This window comes from Cynoglossus semilaevis, chromosome 14 (genome assembly GCF_000523025.1).
Source record: "Cynoglossus semilaevis isolate Cse_v1.0 chromosome 14, Cse_v1.0, whole genome shotgun sequence".
NCBI lineage: Eukaryota > Metazoa > Chordata > Actinopteri > Pleuronectiformes > Cynoglossidae > Cynoglossus > Cynoglossus semilaevis.
In genome coordinates, this window is record NC_024320.1 from 3910338 (window position 1) to 3930463 (window position 20126).

General features: G+C 41.0%; 2 protein-coding genes across 3 annotated transcripts in view; one reads left to right on the forward strand and one right to left on the reverse strand.

Moving 5' to 3' along the window:
• LOC103389163 (threonine synthase-like 2) overlaps positions 1–20126 on the reverse strand; it is a 649915-nt gene that overhangs the window by 380078 nt on the left and 249711 nt on the right. The gene's annotated exons all lie outside the window — the stretch shown is intronic.
• The window catches only part of LOC103389202 (sia-alpha-2,3-Gal-beta-1,4-GlcNAc-R:alpha 2,8-sialyltransferase-like), an 18136-nt gene continuing 15062 nt past the window's right edge, over positions 17053–20126 (forward strand). For both annotated transcript variants that reach the window (XM_025062844.1, XM_025062849.1), the window contains exon 1: positions 17053–17106. The gene's annotated coding sequence lies outside the window, so the exon portion shown is untranslated. The remainder of the gene's footprint in view (positions 17107–20126) is intronic.

Below are 20126 nucleotides of genomic sequence, written 5' to 3' on the forward strand. Positions count from 1 at the left end.
GCTTTTTCTTAATTCCTTTCATCAGGCGGCGCGAAGGCTTTTCTCCATCGAGCATCTCACTAACCTCCTGATGAGGAGAAACCTGGGCTGGCTGTGGAGCGACCTGAATATTCTCTTTAAAGAATGAAGTACGTGAGGAGAAAAGTTCCACTTCGCTCTCTCTACTTTCACTTTCTACTTATCCGTCTGTTTATGGATAAACCTGGTTGAAAACTAGTTTCCCACAGTTATTCTGCTTTAAGCTATTTTTATGAGAGGCTTTTTTTTATTGAAAAAAAAAAATAACAATGTGAAATTTGAAAGAACAGGTAATAATTTCAATAAATGCATCTTCATCCGGGAACTAAAATGTTTTTTTCCAACTGGGTTTTGTGACCTGATGCACCAAAGTCCACAGAGAAAATTGATGTTTCTACCTTTCAAACCAGGGGCTATTAGTCCAATGCTGCCTCGTGTGGTCAATTATGGTCACAGCAACATATTCAAACAAAGGATTTTAAAAAGCTTTTTTTTCTATGGACTTTAGTGCCATTTCTAAGGTCGCACACAAAACCCTGCTTCCTGTTGGAAAAATAGGAAAATGTTCACAATGATGACAGACAGAGAAGGTGTGTGTGTGTGTGTGTGTGTGTGAGAGAGAGAGAGCTCATCTGCTTGTGTTACACACACAAACACACAGACACACTTCTGTCCTTTTATTTTTGTCCCGCCTCCACACGTGTCCGCTGACCCTCTGGGACTATGACCTCTGACCCGAGTTGTGCTCATCATGGTGTCACCACGTCCATCTGTGTGTGTGTGTAGAGGGAGAGTATTCCCTTGAATCACCCCATCTGTCCCTTTTAGGACACAAATGAGGAAACTGGGCGACACAGTGGTCACAAACCAGAGCCTGGGGCTTTTTCTTTTCTTTTTTTCTTTTTTTTTCTTCTTCTGTTTTGATTGTTTCACATCAGCGCTGAAGCACAACTGAGGACATTTGGACAGTCGTTCTGGACAATGCTTTGATTTATTCGAAAACGATTATAATTAAAAAAAATAGGAAAAATGTAAATCTGATTAATCGTAGGGTCACAATTAATCACGATTAATCATTATTCCTGAGCATGACAAAAATAATTGAAAAATGTTTGACATGTTTTTTTTTTTTATTTTTTTTTTTAATGATCACTAATCCAAATTCCAATATTGTCTTTGTCTGTCTTTGATTGCACTTGGTGACAAGCACACCAGTAAGACCTGGAGGCATGGACTGGAAGTGGCTTTTGGACCAGGACTTTTCATCAAGATGAGTTAATAAGGTAATATACTTCACTGACGTACAAAAATGTTTTTCATGACCTTTAGACAAACTTTCACTCCAATGAAAACACTGGAACAGAACACTGAAATGGTTGGTAATACTGAAAGTACTGCAGGTTCTACGCTACGCAGCATTAAAACTGCGGAATTGTCCTTTAATCTGACTGTGAAGTTGCCTTCTGATCTCAGCTCACTTCCTCCGCTTTGCCCTACAAACTGTTTTAAACTCTGCACTTATGGTGTGTGTGAGTGTGTGTGCGAGCCTCAGCCTCCTGTCAGCGTTTAGTCATCTCAACATCACAGCTTCAACCTGCTAAGTTCCTCTAATCCTCACCAAGTATCTGTGCATACTTAAACGTGGGACACAGGATTAAAGAGCAGATACGGAGCAGAAGTCGATGTTAAAGCTGAGAGAAGAGGAGATCAAAACCAGGACTATGTGTGTGTTTAGCTCTGACACCGCTGACTCTTAAGTTAGTAAAAGTGAGACGGAGGAGGAGGAGAGAGGCAGGTCTAAGTTTGTCAAAAAGAACAGGTTTAGAAAAGATTGTTAAAGAATAGTCGGGATTTAAAATGTCTCGACAAAATCAAATCAGAGAGGAAGTGAGGAGGAAGGAAGGAGGTGAGAGAGGAGAGGTGGTATGGAACGGTCATGAAAACAATATGGTGGAAAAAAGTGGAGAAAAAAAAGGCGTGGAAGAGAAAGGAGGATGGACGGAAAGAGTCAAGGATATTTAGAGAGACAAAAACGGAAGGTAGAAGATATGGAAGGTTCGAACAAAACACAGTCTGGATGACAGGAAAGAATGAAAGGAAGGACAGGAAAAAAAGACAGATGGACTGAACGGAGGAAGAAAAAAAATACCAAAATGAATCTAAAAAAATATTAGAGAATAATCTTTAGAATTTCAAATCCTGAAAATGTTCTTTTGTGAATTTGTGAGTTTTACCTCTAACATTTCCTGCTGCAGTGCTCTTGAGCAGGGCACCTTTTCCTCATCCTCCTGTGATATATATATATAGAAGGCTTCCTGGTTGTCCTGTTCCTGCAGCGCAGCCTGGTCTTCACATCACTTCCTGCTTTGTTTGAAAGCCCAGATCGATACCGCGCTGCTGTTTGATGTGTCGAACAGGCGTCGGTACAATTCCCGCTCTTTACCCTCCTGACGTGTTCACCCCGGGGCAGGAGCATTAATCAGCTTTTCAAAGGCTCACGAGCTCTGCCATAAATATTTCATGGTTACGTCCCTGTCGATAAACCAGCGCCTGACACCGTGAACAGGTTCTGGACTCTGATGGTATCGACGGAAGGTTTATGACGGGGGTGAAGTGGGTTTGTGGTCGTAGCACCAGGAGACGGGTCTTGTAATCACTGATCAGATGATTGACAGGTGTCTTCAGAATCCACCAGAGAGCAGCTGAGGCCAACTTACGTAAGAATTTGCTGTGGTCAGAGAACCGAAAGAACTCTGTGGACAACAACTACATCCTGACCACTGGGGGCAATGTTTTTTTTTTATTACAATCTCAAAGTCAGTTTTTGTTGGTACAGTTGTGCTGGAGGTCATCTGGTGATGAGCGTGCACAAACGTACCCTTTACCAGACAGGTAGAACAAGACGACGATAGAAGATTAATGAATGTTGGCAGTGACCCCTAGAGGGCACTGTAGGTAGATTCTTTGTTCATGATTTTTTTTTTTTTTTTTTGAGGATGTTCTAAATACTCGCACACATAATTTCCATAATCGTCAAAACTAAAATTTGGCTAAACATTAGCTGCTTAATACGAGATACTTTTTAATAATATTTACAAGGTTTTAGGTTATTTTGCAAAAACTTCTGGCCTATTCTGTTTGGCTACAGTTTCTTATTATTTAGCTGCTTAATACTGTTTGGCTACAGTTTCTTATTATTTATTTATTTATTCATTTTGGGAAGCTATTAAGCTAGTTTTTGGAATGTATTTTTTTTTTTTTAGATAACAATAGCTAGAGGATAGCCCCAAAAATTTGATAAAACAAAACTAAAACTATCTAAAATTTGCAATTCAAATACTCTAAGTTGCATGAACTTTAAATCTGAAAATGGGTTTGCAGCTGTTCTTATAGTCATCGGTGACCATCAGAGAGAGAGAGATCGGAACAATGATCTTCTTGCTGTAAGGCAAGACAACCATCCGCTCTACCGCCATGTTCCCCGACCTATATCTTTAGATATTCTTGAACTGTTTCCAATATAAAAAATAACCCCCCCCAAGACCTTATCTGTAACTGAGATCATCGGGGTCTATCCCTGCAGTCGAAGCTGTTGTTAAAAGGAAGGAGATTTATTTTCAGCCACTAAATGGCAAATGTCAATTCTGCTCTGACACCACTTCAGAAACACGCTCACGTCCGTGTGTCATTTCAGCTCCCAGCTCCAGACCAGGAGGGGAAAAAAAAGCCACAGAACAAACAACAGAGGATAACAAAGCTCTCGTCTGCGGAGACACACGGCGGACGAGGAGACGAGGCCGTGGACTGACGGCAGTAAATCGCCTCCACGCCAGATTCCTCAGGTCCATTAAAGGCGGAAGCCGAGCAGGGGAGACGGCGGCGAGGAGGATGACTGGCAGCAGCATCGACTGGTTAAGGCTGAAGATTGGTGAGAGCGGACGGATCGATGCGGTCGGAGCCTGGACGCAGAGCTGGACACTAGCAGAGAGAGAGAGGTATGATTAGAGCGAGGATGGAGAAATATTCTATCACTGACATGAAGGTTGGATGTTGAAGAAGGTTCTTCACGGAAACCAGGTTTTTGAAGGTCCTCTGTCAACCAGGTCATTTTATACTCAATGTTCAGGAGTAAACGACTGGAACCAAATGGACTAGAGTTAAAGAAGTAAAACAAAGTTTCACAATGCGTATCAGACGTGACTCATAGAAAGTACTTTCGGTTTCTTCTTAACTTCGAGAACTTCCACAAAGCTTTCTTTAAACCTTTTGAGGTTCTTTAAGAAACCCTAGAAAGTCCAACTAAACTGTCTCCAAACCTGTCAAATTGCTGCATGTTTCTGGGTCCGAGGGGGTTGGGGGGTGGGGTAAATTGAGAACCACTGTCATAAGGGAAGATCTCAATATTATTTGATGTAAAATCAAAGTAAACTTTGTACCATTGGCTCGTATTTAAGATCAGAGACGTGAGTTTGGTCGTGAAAATCTGTTTCAGATCAACTACACAGTCAAAAAAAAAACCCTAAACTATCCCTTTAACACGATCATCCACAAACATGGAAAAAGACTCTGAGAGTGAGAGAGTGACCTTGACACCGACACAGCTGTAGCCTGAGGCCTGTCCTGTAGCAGGAGGAAACAACACACACTCACACACACACTCACACACAGTGGCCGGATCAGCCTGTCGGGCTGTGGCTCATTAATATTGCATTGATTGGACAGAGAGAAGCAGTGAACTGGAAGAACCATGACTCTCTCTGTCTCTGAGTGACTTAGTGTGTGTGTGTGTGTGTGATATGGGAAATATTCTATAGTTGTCCTTATCAGGGCATACACATATACATATATATGTATATGTGTATATATATACAGTATATATAGGTATGTATATATACATATATACATATATACACATATATGTGTATATATGTATAGGTATATATGCATATGTGTATATATAGGTATATACTGTAGGTATATATATACATATATGTGTATTTATATACATATATACACATATGTGTATAGATATATAGGTAAATATGTATATGTGTATATATAGATATATATGTATATGCTTATATACAGGTATATATCTATATCTATATATACATATACATATATACATATATGTGTATATATATACAGTATATATAGGTATATACACATACATGTGTGTATATATATACACATGTATACATATACATGTGTATATTTATATGTGTATGTGTGTGTATGATTTAGGGGTGCAACAATACATGTACCCTGTTGAATGGTTGCCTCCAGTGGTCTTGGTTTGGGGCGCACAATGCATTGAACAATGCACATTATATTTATTTGATCAAATTCTGACAATGCACTCTGTTCTGAGAAGCTCAGTGGATCTGCACTCGACTACTCTGCCTTAGGCCACACTGTCGGACATAAATCCAGCAGGCTGTGCCTCCCACATTCATTCACACCAAAGTGCTACATGCAAACGTTGCTCAGTGAACCGTGGCTAATGCCTCAAATTAGGGCTGAGATTCATCGCCATGTGACGAGTGAAAATTCAATTGCGATTCCTGAATGTTCAAAAACAATTATTTGACTTAACTGTATGACAGGGACTCCTGTTCACTGATTTTGTTTTGATATGAGAATGAGGCAGGTATAGCTGAACCATATATATTTCCATTAAAAACTATACTTCTAGTGGACTCACCACCCGCAGGAAGGTTCAGGGGGCTTGGTGCGGTGTAATGTGATGTGGGTTGTGGTCATGGAGACTGCTGCCCCCGCGACCCGGTAACGGATAAACGGATGAAAATGGATGGTTGGATGGACTATACTTTAAGTTGGAACAAATGTTGGTAATTTGTATAAACGTTGAACTTTAAGAAATGTTATAAGAAAAAATAAGAAAAAAAGAAAACATAAGAAAAAATAAAGTTAAAAAGGCATGGGAATTTCCCTTTTTCGTATTGAAAAAATATCTGTATTGGTGATATTTAAGTAAACATAAATGGGCAAATACAAATAAAATCACACTTACATAATAAATAATATTTATTTCAATATTAAACTAAGAACAAAATGGACAATAAAAATGAATATATTGAAAAGATAAATATATCTAATACATTTCAGGTATTTTCTCTTTCTTACCTCAAACAGCATCAGTCCTGTGAGGTACTCCAGCAGGATTGGGTTCAGTAACGCTGAACCATCAGATTCAATAATGAAATGGACAGTTAGTCAATAAAAAGTCAGACAAACAGATGTCTCTAACACTTCAAAACCCCTGGAATATCCCTTTATATTGAATTAAATGAGTAAAGGATGGGTGTCAAGGAAAAATGAAGTCAAAAGGACGGCCATGAAGGGAGGAAATAAAGGATAAATGACAAAGAAGGAAAAAGAGAGGAGGAATGGGAAATGAGGTGAAAAAGAGAAGGGAGGAGAATGGAGGGATGATGGAGGAATGAGCAGGTGAGAAGACAATTAAAACAGTCAACAGGCACTTTGGATTCCCCTGACTGCATCTCATCATGACAAACACACACACACACACAGTTTAAAGGTGAAATGAAACAGACAGACCAGACATGGGAAACACTTCCTCATTTGCCCCAACGCCCTCACTTCCTGTCCGCAGAGATGTTTAGAGAGCTGTGTGTGTGTTTTTAGTGTGTTTGTGTGTGTCGTGTGTGTGTGTGTGTGTCCAGAGAGTTACATCCATTAGTGGTAATGGGGAAACAGAGCTGCTATTAGCTGTTAATGGACAAACACACAGCCGCATCATTGGCTCCCTCCCTCACACACACACACACACACACACACACACACACACACACACACATGCACAGCTTATTAACAATTAAAAACTATTCATAGTTAGGTCGTGGACGTATGTAAAATAAGGTTTTATAAATAAATATACCTTATAGATCGCAGCAACGTGGTACAGTAAACGTAAAGACAAACGACGACAACGAGGACACCTCAAGTGTAAATATTAAACCCGGAGTGATTTTCAAATTTTATATCGCGTTTTCAAAACATATATCGTGCGAGTAAGTAAAGAGTTGAAACCTTTTCAAAAATCTGTAAAGACCTTTAAAGACGTTTTAACTCTTAAAGACTTGTAAATTCTTGGAAACAGATTTGTAAACATTTTAGCAGTGTGTCGAGACGCGTGAAGTACATTATCAAATACTTGTACTTGTTGACTTCATAAGACTTGTAAACATTTTAAAGATCTTTAAAGACTCATAACTCTTTAAAGCCTTGTGAGGACTTGTAAATACTCGTAAAGACTCCTGTATACCATACTTTTCAACCCAGGTGTAACATGTGATATTTTTTTGTGACAACAGTAATACTTTGATAAGATAGAACTTTATTAAACCAGTAGTGGAGAGTGGGGGGGCGGGGGGGCTACATAGTACATCCATCCATTCATCCATCCATCCGTCCATCCATCCATCCATCCAGGGTCACAAGGGCAGCAGTCTCTATGACCACCACCCAAATCACATTGCACTCTACCAACTCCCCTGAACCTTCCTGTGGGTGGTGAGTCCACTGGAAGGTACCAACTGCCCTAACTAGGATTCGAACTTCTTCCACACCAATGGTAGAGACATTGCCTCTGGGCCAAAGCGCCACAAACATAGTACATTTACATTCACATAAGTACAATATGTGAAATTGTTGTAATTGCACTAACGATTGTTTTTTCTTCAGACTTTCGTATGGTTTGTAGTGCAAATGAGTTCTCCCAGCAGTCTAGGCCTACAGCAGCCTTCACTTGTTTATCCCTTTCCCTCCTTCTCTCATTTTCCTTCTACTTCTGTCCTACCGTAGTTTCTCTTTCTGTCCAGATTTTCACCTTGCTCCACCCAGCTGCACCCCTCTCCCCGCTCTCCTCCCTCCTCCCTCCTATTAAGGTCAGGATGGTGCTAAGTGTCTATCAGCGCTGATGAGGCTCAGGAGACTCCTTTGTTCTCAATGAGGGTGAAAATTCAAAACAGCCACAAGAGCGAAGAGCGTAACCTCCCCTCCTCTGGCTCCCTTGCTCCCACTCCGCCCCACACCTCCATCCCCTCATCTCTCCATCCTTCATCCTGGCGACCAATCAATTGCTCCTTCTCCCTAACAACTCTATTGATCAGATGCACTAACAACATCTTTCATTTATTAATTATGAGAGAAGGTCTTCCTGGGATTTCTCTCACTCTCCCTCTCTTTATCATTTTTGTTCTCCCGAGCCCTCTGCCCACCCCCCCATAAGTCTCTCCCCTCATCACCCCTTCAACTCCTTCACCTCCTCTCTGTGAACACTGATTGCGTTTCTCTGCTCATCTCTCCATTTGAAAGCTCTACAATCCCAAGTTTGCTTTGAACACTACGGAAAAATTGAAATATTTTTAGTTAAGTTAGTTACGCTACTAAATTTCTTAATTTAAAGCCTGGCTTTAGGTTCTGATGTAAGTGTGATGTTCTGTATTCCACGGATCATCAACCTAGAGGTTGTTCTCACCGTACAGTCTGAAGAACCTGTGGAGGCCTCAGGCAACTGACCTTTGACTTAGCCCCGCCCACTCAGGTTGTTCATACAAAATGGTATCCTTCATTTGAAGCCTTTGTTTACAGACAGGGTCTCAAGACAAGAGAGACAGTTAAGGTGGAGCACTTTGGACAGGAAGTTACAGAAGTGAGGTGATGACAGACTGGGGATGTTGGAGATGGATCTGCCAGGGATAAGGAAGAGACCAGAGAGGAATTATGGGTGCTGTGATGAAGGTCGTGTATAGAGGGTTTGACTAGGTCTCGTCAATATACTGTGGCGCAAAGATTGAGTCAATGCAGGACAGGTGAGGAGAAGCAGGAGGAGGATGGAGGAGATTGGAGCCTTCAGAACATGGACACCTTAGGATTCATCCTGGATTTTGTTAAGGTGTCTTACTTCTTCATGCTGCTGAAGATTTCATGATGTTTGAAAAATTTTGAATCGTAACTTTGGACTCAGTGACTACTGGGACAACGTCTTTCGATTTCCAAATACTTGAAACTTGGACAGGAGCACAGGACAGTCGGTCAATGGAAGGGAACCTGTAAGAAGAAGTCTTCAACACCATGAAGAAGTAAGCCACCTTAGAATCCAGGATGAAACCTCAGGTGTCCATGTTCTGAGGCCAACATCTCCTCCATCCTCCTCCTCCTCACCTCCTGGTTGTGTTCTCCTACAGTTGTGTTTACAGACTCACCCTGTCCTCATTGATTGGAGGAGTGAGCGCTGACAGACTGACAAATAGCCTTTTTATTAACGGCCCGTCTGTGTCTGGTAGCCAGAGATGGCAGAGAAGAACAATTCAATTCCCTCCAACGGACATTATGTCTCCCTGAAGAGCCGTTTTCATTACCAGCATAAAAACACTGATTATAGACAAAAAAATGGACAGGGCTCTCATAACCTGAGTCTGATCCAGCGACGGCCTTATCTACCTGCTCTCAGGCCTCCTGCTCTGTCCGTGGAGGCCCGGTTTATGGAGGTTCACGTGGACGTGAAGAGCAGTTAGGAAGAAATGTGTTCATGGAGGAACGCAGTCAGCAAAAACAGCTTCTTATGGTAGTTTGAACATAGGCCACGGATGCTTCTTTGTCAGCTGTTTTTTATAGATACATAATAAAAAAGAATATTTCAGACTTAAGCGACTTGAGGATAAAAGATAAATGGCATTGATTTGGACACATTTTCAGCCAGAAATCACGGTTTTAACAACGTTTAAAGTTTCAGGTCAGTTGAATTTCAGGTCAGTTGAATTTAAAACAAACAGAAGAAGAATATTCACAATCACGTTCACTGTTGTCAACCTGACAGCAGATTCTCCTACTGAATGAAAGGTTGGGTCACATGCCGATCTTTCCATGGGCCAAACACACACTTGCTCCCAAACGGTGTGCAATTATTTGAATGAATAATTAAAACTAGTTATGCTTTGCAATTTTTTTTAAGTATACCATTATTTATTGGAATAATGAATAATTAAAACTAGTTATGGTTTGTAATTTTTTTTTTAAGTATACCATTATTTATTGTAATTAATTCATCTTGATTATTCACATTATTTTCAACTAAAAATGATTCATACAATAAGAAAATGACTTAAAGAAAAAGGTATAGAACTTTATTTTTCTCGAAACTATATTCATTATTTACGCTAGTAGTACAAACAAAACAGTACACTGGTGTCTGTATGTGAGAGTATACTTTATTGATACCACACTGGAGAAATTGTTGATAGTGAATAGCAGAGGATGGTTTCGATCCATCGGATGGGCCCAGCATGCTTCCGCTGCGCCACTCTGCTTGGTTGCTGTTGTAGCTAACATTAGCTCTGGTGTTCGTACTGACACTGTTATAGCTAATGTCAGCTTTAGGGTCTCTACCAGCACGGTTGTTGTTAATTTTAGCTTTCGTGTCTGTTTCAAGACTGTTGTAGCGAATGCTAGGGCTGGTGTCAGTACCATGTCTGTTGTAGCTAACATCAGCTCTGGTATTTGTACCAGGGTTGTTGTAGTTAATATAGCTCTGCTCTGATAAAACTCATAAAAACATGTGAATAAAGCTAATAATATGTTCTTACAGTTGCTAAAGTTTCGCACTAACGTACAGAGAGTGTATCTCAGAAGATACAATAGGATGAAATAAGGTTCGTTGGCTTTGGGTTTGGCCATTTTTGAGCTTCATGTTAAAACCTACTGATAAACTTCAGTAGGTTTTACATATGAAGACGCAAATCATTTCAGCACACGTGCAGCAGCAGCACTATTAATAATATTTGCATTTTATTTCCAGTAAAGATTCTAAAAGACCAAAGATAGAAATGTTAGAAATGTGATTTTGGTTTCACAGAGCTGGTTGTTCTAGCAGGAAGTTCCCAAAACATAGAAACTCAAATTGACCAGGATGAGACCATTTCTCACTTCTGGTTCCTAAGAAGAAAAAAAACAATAAACAAAATGAAATATTTACTTAAAGTTACCACGTTGAAGGCTAGTGTTGCAGCCGTTCTTGGCTTCACGTTTAATTAAACACCATTGAACCCAGTGCTAATGAAAATGACTTCAACCATAATCACATGACCAAGTGATGGGTGGCTCATCAAATTAAAGAGATGGAAGAAAATTCACAGAGTCAGGACGCTGTTAATAATAGAACCACTGGACCTGCTGTAGTCAGGCTCTCTCTCTCTCTCTCCCTCTCCTCCACTGACCTACATATCCCCCTCCGCCCTCCCCCCTGCCCCTTGTCCTCTGTCTCACCCAGCCCTCTGGGGGGCCACCACACAATTGGTCAGTGACATGACAACCAATTAAGGGCTAATTAATCAAGCTCCAGTTGATAGGTAATATCCTGAACTGCAACGAGTGATGAGAATGTGTGTGTGAAGGAGAGAGAGAGAGAGAGGTAGAGGGAGTTGAATATAAAAGATAAATTTAATTGGCCTACATTGATTATAATAATAATAATTATTATTATTATAAAATATATATATAATATATTATATAATAATAATAATTATTATTATAATATATATTATTATATTATTATATAATAATAATAGTTATTAATATTATTATTATTATCCGGTAGACATTCATTATTGTTCTTTTTTTGTGCTTGATTTTTCTTTTCTTTCCTGAAACGCATTTTGATTTCTTTCTATTTGTGGCTTATATTCATTTATATAGATTATGAGGAGCTGTTAAGTGACTAATTGATTTAATAATTACTACATATGGTCCATGAGAGGGGAGTGAAACCGACTCTCGGTCCTCTACGCAGGCCAAAAACACCCGGCACTTTACTTTACCCACGGAGCTAAAGTGTGGATTGTAAATAAAATGGTGGTGGAGTCCAAAGTGTTGGCTTTTCCTGGCGACGACATCAGACTAAAATAGCGGTTTTGTTGACAGGATGTTGACTGAAGTTTTTGGGTAAAATCAAATCCAAATCCAAAAGTCACAGAACAGAGACATAAGAGTAGGAGGAAAAAAATCCTCATGCATGTAGCTGTGTGTGTGTGTGTGTGTGTGTGTGTGTGTGATGACGATTGACCGCATGAAGAACAACAGCAAACACTCATACAGTTGTAAACAGCGGGGAGTCTACCGACCCTAAATGTGGTCACTGAGGGGAGGCCTTCAGGCAGGTTGAATGAAAGTATTGATGAGAGCAGAGGAAACACACACACACAAGGAGAGCCTGTGGCTGTGGGCCATGGTAAACTTATTGATTCAATATTGTGTTCAGTCCAGCTAAACACACACACACACACACACACTATTACTACTTGTTCTTGTTTTTCTCCAGTCATGTCTTTTATTTAACATCTGTCGTCTCGGACCAGTGACAAATCCTTTGTCCTTGAAGGAATAGTTTGGACATTTGTAATAATTGTGTGTGTGTGTGTGTGTTTTCAGCACCATAGAGAAAAATGAAAATGATTCTCTTCTATAGTTTGGTTCGAGAAGCGACAGAGAAAATGATTTTATTTCCCGCAGACTCACATTGGAGGTTACAGTTGGGGGCAGCAGTGAGTCAATCCCCTTTGTGTGCACTGACATTACATTGTTGATTTTCTCTTTCTCACACTTCAAATTTACCATTAAAATAATTCAAAATTACAGGCAGACTTTTCCGTTACCATTTATATATTATATTATGTATTTGTTAGGGATGCACAGAATATTCCGACACCGAGGATTGTTTTGGCCGAAAGACTTTTATCATCGGAACAACACAGCCAAAACAGGAAGTTATGTTGACGCAAGTAAAAACCGAGCTCAGTCCGGGCTGGTCTGAAAGCCAGAATTTCTGCGGTGTGGACGTATTTCAATATATTTGAGAAAGACTATAACGGATAGCGATTTGCAAAACATGTAACGCTGAAATTTGAAAAATTGTAAAGCAGGGTGTGGCGCTTTGGCCCAGAGGCAATGTCTCTGTCATTGGTGTGGAACCCCAGGGTTCACCTACTGGGTGAAGATTGAATCCCAGTTAGGGTGGTTGGTACCTTCCAGTGGACTCACCACCCACAGGAAGGTTCAGGGGGGCTGGTACGGTGCAGTGTGATTTGGGTGGTGGTTGTGGAGACTGCTGCCCCTGAGACCCGATAATGGATAAGCGGATGAAAATGGATGGATGGATGGATGGATGGATGGATGGATGGATGGATGGTAAAGCAGGGTGCATCTGCAAATAATTTTCTCCACATTAAGTTTAATTTATCACCTGAAATCCAAACATCCTATCGCTAGGCTGAATATGTGAGGAAGGATTTTGGTGTTTTGGTTTTCAGCCCTGTTTTGGTTTCGGCAAGAATTTAAAATTTAGTGCATTCTTAGTATTTGTGACCTGGGAACACAGACTGGAATTGGAACCCACTGTAGTACTACTGCAGTGGAAACACTTTATAAACATAGTAAACTATCACTTCAGAATGAATGGAAAATACTTCAGATATAGGTTTCCTCTCACTTTCTCTTTTCCTCTTACATCCACACACACACTTCCACACACACACTTCCACACACACACTCGCCGTTTGCTGTACTGCCACACAATTAGGCCTTGGATCCATAGTAGCTCTGCCTCTGTTGAGCTCAACATGTTGTCTATTGATTGGCCTGAGAGTAGAGAACAGACCAGAGGCCATGTTAAAGTAGCTGGGAGTGTGAGTGTGTGTGTGTGTAACAAATTATTTTCCAATAATAAATATCAACCTTTCCATACCCCCTAAAACAGTGGTTCTCAAACTGGGGAGCAGCATCTGCTCGGGGCTCATTAAGGCCATAGACCGTGGAGTTAGTGGAGGTGGTGAGACAGCAGACGGACAGCTCCTGTTTTTCTACAGGCTAAAACCATTAGTTAGTTAGAGTTAGTTAACGACTAGAAGTCTGAGCTTTTTGTAAGATGGCCAAAATTATGTTTCTGAGTTCATAGGTGAGCTTTAAATAACTCTGCCCCAGCTTCTCGGGCTGGTCGACAGAGCAGGACAAGCTTTACTGGAGAGTCATGTGATCAAACCACACATCAAAAAAAGCAGCATTATTCCTTTAAAGCTCACCGATGGAAACACTGATGAACCGTCACATCCTACAATAATGACTGTTGTGGGTTTTTTTTTCTCCATCCACACCAAATGATGAGTGTGTGTCCACAGAAAGGTGACCTTCAGCAGTGTTGGCCCTGATGATGTCACAGTGATGTCATTTATCAGGTAGCTAATGGTTGTATGGGACGTTCATTAATAACTGTAGCTAATGATTTTTCGGGAGAGGCGGATAATTTGGACGAGAGGGAGACGAAGGGTGGGGGGGTGTAGACACATTACAGCACATGTGTCAAACTCAGGCCCGGGGGCCAAATCTGGCCCGCAATGTAATTATATCTGGCCCGCAGGATTATATCAAATGTGTAGCAGAGTTGGCCTACCAGTATATAACCCCTGTATCCTGGAAGGATTTGTAGTAGTAGCGGTGTATGTACTATGTTATCACACATACATTTCGGGGTTTTTTGTTGTTGGCCTGAACTTTATCTAAAATGCTCTAATTCTCACCAGAAAAAAGAAAATACTTGTTTTTTTCCCACCCTGGCAATAAAAAAAATTATTATTTGATGAACCCACCTGCAATAACTCTAAGCTCTCAAGGGGAGCCCGCCCCCCACTTTGGGAATCACTGACGATTAGAAGTTGGAGACCAACTTGACCACTTTATGAATTTATTGGCCAAATGTAGTAGCACTTTTGTGACGTGTCCCACATTGTCTCGCCACACACTCATTTAATTGGTTATGACCTGCTCAAAATATGGCTGACAAACAGGACCCATATGTGAAGGACAAACAGGCACGAAATGACAGCCAATCCTAGACAGGAGCAGCGTCCCGTCATGTTTCCGCCCTCCTCCGCCTCTCCGTCCAATCATTAGCTACTGGACAGACGTTGGACACAAATGTAAGGTTTGACCTGCCCATGAAGATTCCATAACTCACCCGCTGTCGTGCCGTTCTCTGTCACCGCACCAGGACCCGCGTCGGTTCGGCCTTTGAGTTACGACCTGGTGGAGTGTCCCTGCGGCCCTCTCCAAAACAACGTCGGGCTGGAAGAATTGCAGGAGGAGGCGTGAGGTTAATAGAGCGCTCCTCCTCTTTTAATTGAAAAAGTTAAAGGAAGCGACCGGGCGAGGATGTTATTACAGCGAAGGAGCAGAAGCCGAGAGATGAATGGTCGTCGCCGAGGTGAGGTTAATGAGGACACGGGAGAGCAGGCGTGGACGCTGGACGCCAGGGTCGGACCTGGGGGAAAACTGGCCGTGGTGACATGGTTTTTTTGTGAACTCCTAAGAAAAATGGAAGAGATGAAAACAAAAGTCAATACGTGAAGATGTGACCAATAAGGACTAAAAGTTGAATGGACAGTTAGGGGAACTTAAAGGAAAGATAACTAGGTCACCAAACTGGCTTTAATATAGCTAAAATAGCTAAATGCTAACCACAAAATAGTCAAAAACATCATAAAAGACAGACAAATGAAAGGCGATATTACAAAAATGTACATAAAAAAGGTCAAGATTTCAAATCTACATGCACACAGAACAAAAAGTAATAAAGCTAAAGCTAAAGCTAGACAGAAAGTAGAGTATTTACTAAACACTAGGTAGCAGAAAAACAACAACAACAACAACAACATTGTAGACAAAAATGGATAAAAAATAAAAAACAATGCTATATGCTACATGCTACAATGCTACAAAGTTAGGCATATATTGGTAACATGTTTACTAAAAAAAACACATTTCATACAACGGAATGTTAACTTTAAAACCAGAAGTATGTTAAGAAAGGCTAGTAACAATTTCACTGGTAAACTTATTAGTTTAGGTTTCGGAACTTTTCGCTAATGCATTAGCAACTATTCATATATGACAGGTAGGGATATGGTTACGCGATGGAATTTCATGTGACAATTTGTTACTCACTCCATTCCCCAGTCTCAGCCACATCGTTAGCGCCACCATCAGCTGACTTCCTTCACTGTAACCAGTTGTGATTTCACAGAAGCTCCTGCTTCAGAGTTTCTTTCATAAATGTATATTTTCCCAGATCAAAACCGACTCATTACTTAGTTTCATTTCTGGGGACGACGGAGCCATTAAATAATACGACCACCAGGGGTGGTCAGCGGTAAAACCACGGGAACGTCAGCACCGTCTGGTGTCCAGAAGCAGGACTTCATTTCCCTATGTGAAAATGCTGTGACCGTTTAGAGCCGACAGCAGAACAGGAACTTTTTATTCGCTCAGGTGTAAATTCTCAGCAACTCAGAACCGATTTAATCATCAGAACCAGACAACTTTAATTTCTCCTGTTTAATATCTGAGAGTGATCCAGCTCCTGGCCCGGTCAGCTCCTGGCAGCGCCCCTCCCTCTCTTTACATGCCATCATTTATTAATGGTAAGAGGTCTGCGTAAAGCATTAGCCCTGTTTGTGATAAACCATTAGTGATGTATTTCATTCCTCAGTAGGAAACTACGGCGCGCCGGGGGCCGTTAATATCCGTTAACGTTAAGAGGCGACGGAAGGGGGGAGGAGGTCCCTCCCACCGTGGTGATTAGACCCGTCCATTTAGTTAGAGGACGTGCACACACACACACCCACACCCACACCCACACACCACACACACGTTCACACTTCTGCAATATCAGACCTTTATACATCCTTATCAAAGTCTACATATAACAGGATAAATCAAATTTAAAGGAAAAGTTCATGATTTTTTTTAAGTAATTAAATCAATGTATAGGTTCTGCTGACTGTGGTCTGTGTTTTTCTTCACCATCTTCTTCTTCTTCTTCTTACAGTATGTCAATGTTGTTTGTGATCCCGTGGGAACAAAACTCCAAGGAAGAGGAGAATAAAGAAGGAGGAGGAGGAGCAGAGGAAGCCTCGGTCTGGCCTTCACACTTCGGCCCACCCTCTCAGTCTGGCCTTCACACTTCGGCCCACCCTGTAATCTGTCCCTACGTGTCAGGTAGATCCACATTTTTGCTTCTCCGATTAAAACGTTCAGTAGGTGACATTTTGTTTTTTCTGTTTTTAAAAAAGATCTTTTTTTTTCATCTTCATCTTCTCCTGTTACTACTTCTTCTTCGTCTTCTTCTCGTCCCTTGTCTTATCCTTTTTCTTCTTCTCCTTCTCTGACATTGTCTTATTTTTCTTCATTAATCCTAATGTTCACAACATTCTGACAAAATATTTGTCTTCTTCTCAGTTTGGCAGTACTCAGATTTGTTTAGCAGTACAGTTTTAAATGTTATGTCATATTGGAAACAAGTTTAACGTTGGTTGCCACTGAAGTACTGTGTATGTGTATGTGTGTGTGTATACGTGTGTGTGTGTGTGTTCTTTAATCTGTGTCAACTAATCACGCTGATTGTGTCTCCTAACAATCAAGCCTGATTTGTTCAACAAGGCAAATAGAAAGTATCTCTGAGAAGCGGCAGAATCACTCTGCAATCGGAGTCCCTTTGTGTGTGTGATTGTGTGTGTGATTTCGTGTGTCAGTCTCTGGGGTTCTGGCAGACACAATCACATATTAATTAGTAATGATCAGCATGTACAGATGGTGTGAGTCTGTGGATTTGTCACATTTCAAAATCAACAGAGAATCAATCGTTATTTTATTGTTTCCTGTTCATTTCAACACGTCACAGATCTGCGTTACAACATTTCTTTTGCAAATATTAGTCACATCATTACGCTGGTCTTACGTTAAGGCAGTAGTTCTCAAATAGTGGGGCGGGCCACCCTAAGGGGATGCGGTGAGATGCCAGGGGGGCGTGAGGGTCTTCCAATGAATTATAGCACGCAAATGGACAGAAGTGTACCACTGCTTTAATGCTAACAACCCTCCAGTCACTAGGTGGCAGCAACTCATACAGTGGTTTGTACAGATAAAATGTATATGTTATCAGGTGAAGGACAAACCTACAGCATATATTCTGACATGAACCACACTTGACTGACAGTAAAAACTGTAGAAATAACTTTGGCAATTATGAATCGGCAACATTAGTCTCTTTCTAACTTAAAATTTTCCATTCATCAATTCACTCATTCATTCATTCAGTCATTCATCCATTCATCCATTTATCCATTTATCTATTCATCCAATTATCCATGCACCCATGCATCCATTCATCCATTCATCCATTCATCCATTCATCAATTCAGTCCATTCGTCCATTCATCCATTCATCCAATTATCCATGCACCCGTGCATCATTCATCCATTCATCCATTCAGTCGATCAGTCATTCATCCATTCATCCATTCAGTCGATCAGTCATTCATCCATTCATCCAATTATCCATGCACCCATGCATCCATTCATCCATTCATCCATTCATTCATTCATCCATTCAGTCATTCATCCATTCATCCATTCATTCAGTCATTAAGTCGTTCCAAGGTGGCAGGAGCTGGTGCCAGTCCTCACTCATGAGATAGGGGTGATGTTTACCTCTGGGGAGTTTTCCAGTCCATCACATTCACACCTATTGTTACTTTACAGGTCATTAAGTCATTCCAAGGTTGCAGGAGCTGGTGCCAGTCCTCACTCATGAGATAGGGGCGATGTTTACCTCTGGGGAGTTGTCCAGTCCATCACAGGGCCACGTATGGAGACAAACTCCAATTCATGCACACATTCACACCTATTGTTACTTTACAGTGAATAATTAACCTAACCTTTAACACACGGTAAACTCCATCTTCTAAACCATCCGTCACCACGGGCTCAAACCAGTGATCGCAGTAAGTGCCATGCCACCGTGTGGCCAGAGATCACAGCCAAAATATTAAAAAAGTTAAATAAAATAAATGTGAACATTCCCCAGCCGCTGCCTGTGGCCTTTCAGCACCGTCTCCTGATCCACGGTGTAATAACTCAGCAGCTAATTACTGAAGGAGTGAGATTACAGCCTGACTGTGCTCCAGCTGCCGCCTGCTCGCCAAACATCCCCGCAGCACAAATCAATAGGTCATCATCTCTACATATTGCTGCATATCAGGACAAGGAAGAGGAGGAGGAGGAATCAGAGAAGGGAATGTGAGGAATGACAAACAGAGATAAAAGAGGAGGGAAATGTCATCGACAAATGTATGAAGAAAATCCTGCCTTAATGTGAGCATTAATTTTTAATCATTACTAATATATTTTTTTACATCTGTCAGTAGTGATTGATGAATACGAATCCTGGACTGTATATATTAAAGATGGATGTTCCATTTAACGCTCACTTTTAAAGCGCACTCAAATGTATTTCTGTGTGCTATACCTCTGCTGACCAGCAGGGTCGCTGTGTTTAGCTGTAAAAAAACGCTAATTCATGTCATAAAAGCCTAAGCTTTTTTTTCTTTATATATATATATATATAAAGAATAATACACACTGAACTGTTATATTTGCCAGAGGGGGCGCTGTGGTCCTAGCAATACACACTGAACTGTTATGTTTGCCAGAGGGGGCGCTGTGGTCCTAGACAGAGACCTTTGTCCATCAACCATTGACCATTGTTCACACAGAGACACTGATATCTGCAAGTTAAACTCTCTCTGAATGTGTGCATGTGTGTGTTTGCGTGTGTGTGTGTGCCGCTGACTCACAGTCAATGATTGAACACTTTGTTCTCAGAGTCACACCGGTGACAGGGCGTGTGAGCTAATATTTGGGGAGATATCAAGGCTCATTATTTCTACCGATCGTTTCCTCTAAAGATGATTAACACGTCTGTTACTCAATCACGGCGCCACCGCATTCAAGAACGTGGACACTTTACACATTTGTCACTGTTAAAAATGAGTCATTTTTATGACACGGTGTTTGTTTGCTCTTCACTTTTCCATAATTCCCTCCAAAACATTCAAGCAATAAAATAACCTCAATCGTTAAAGTCAAACCAAACCCAAGTGTAACATTTGTCTCCTGCTCCACTCTAAACCAATAGACTCCAGTGTCTGGAAAGATCAGTACTTCTCAAATAGTGGGGC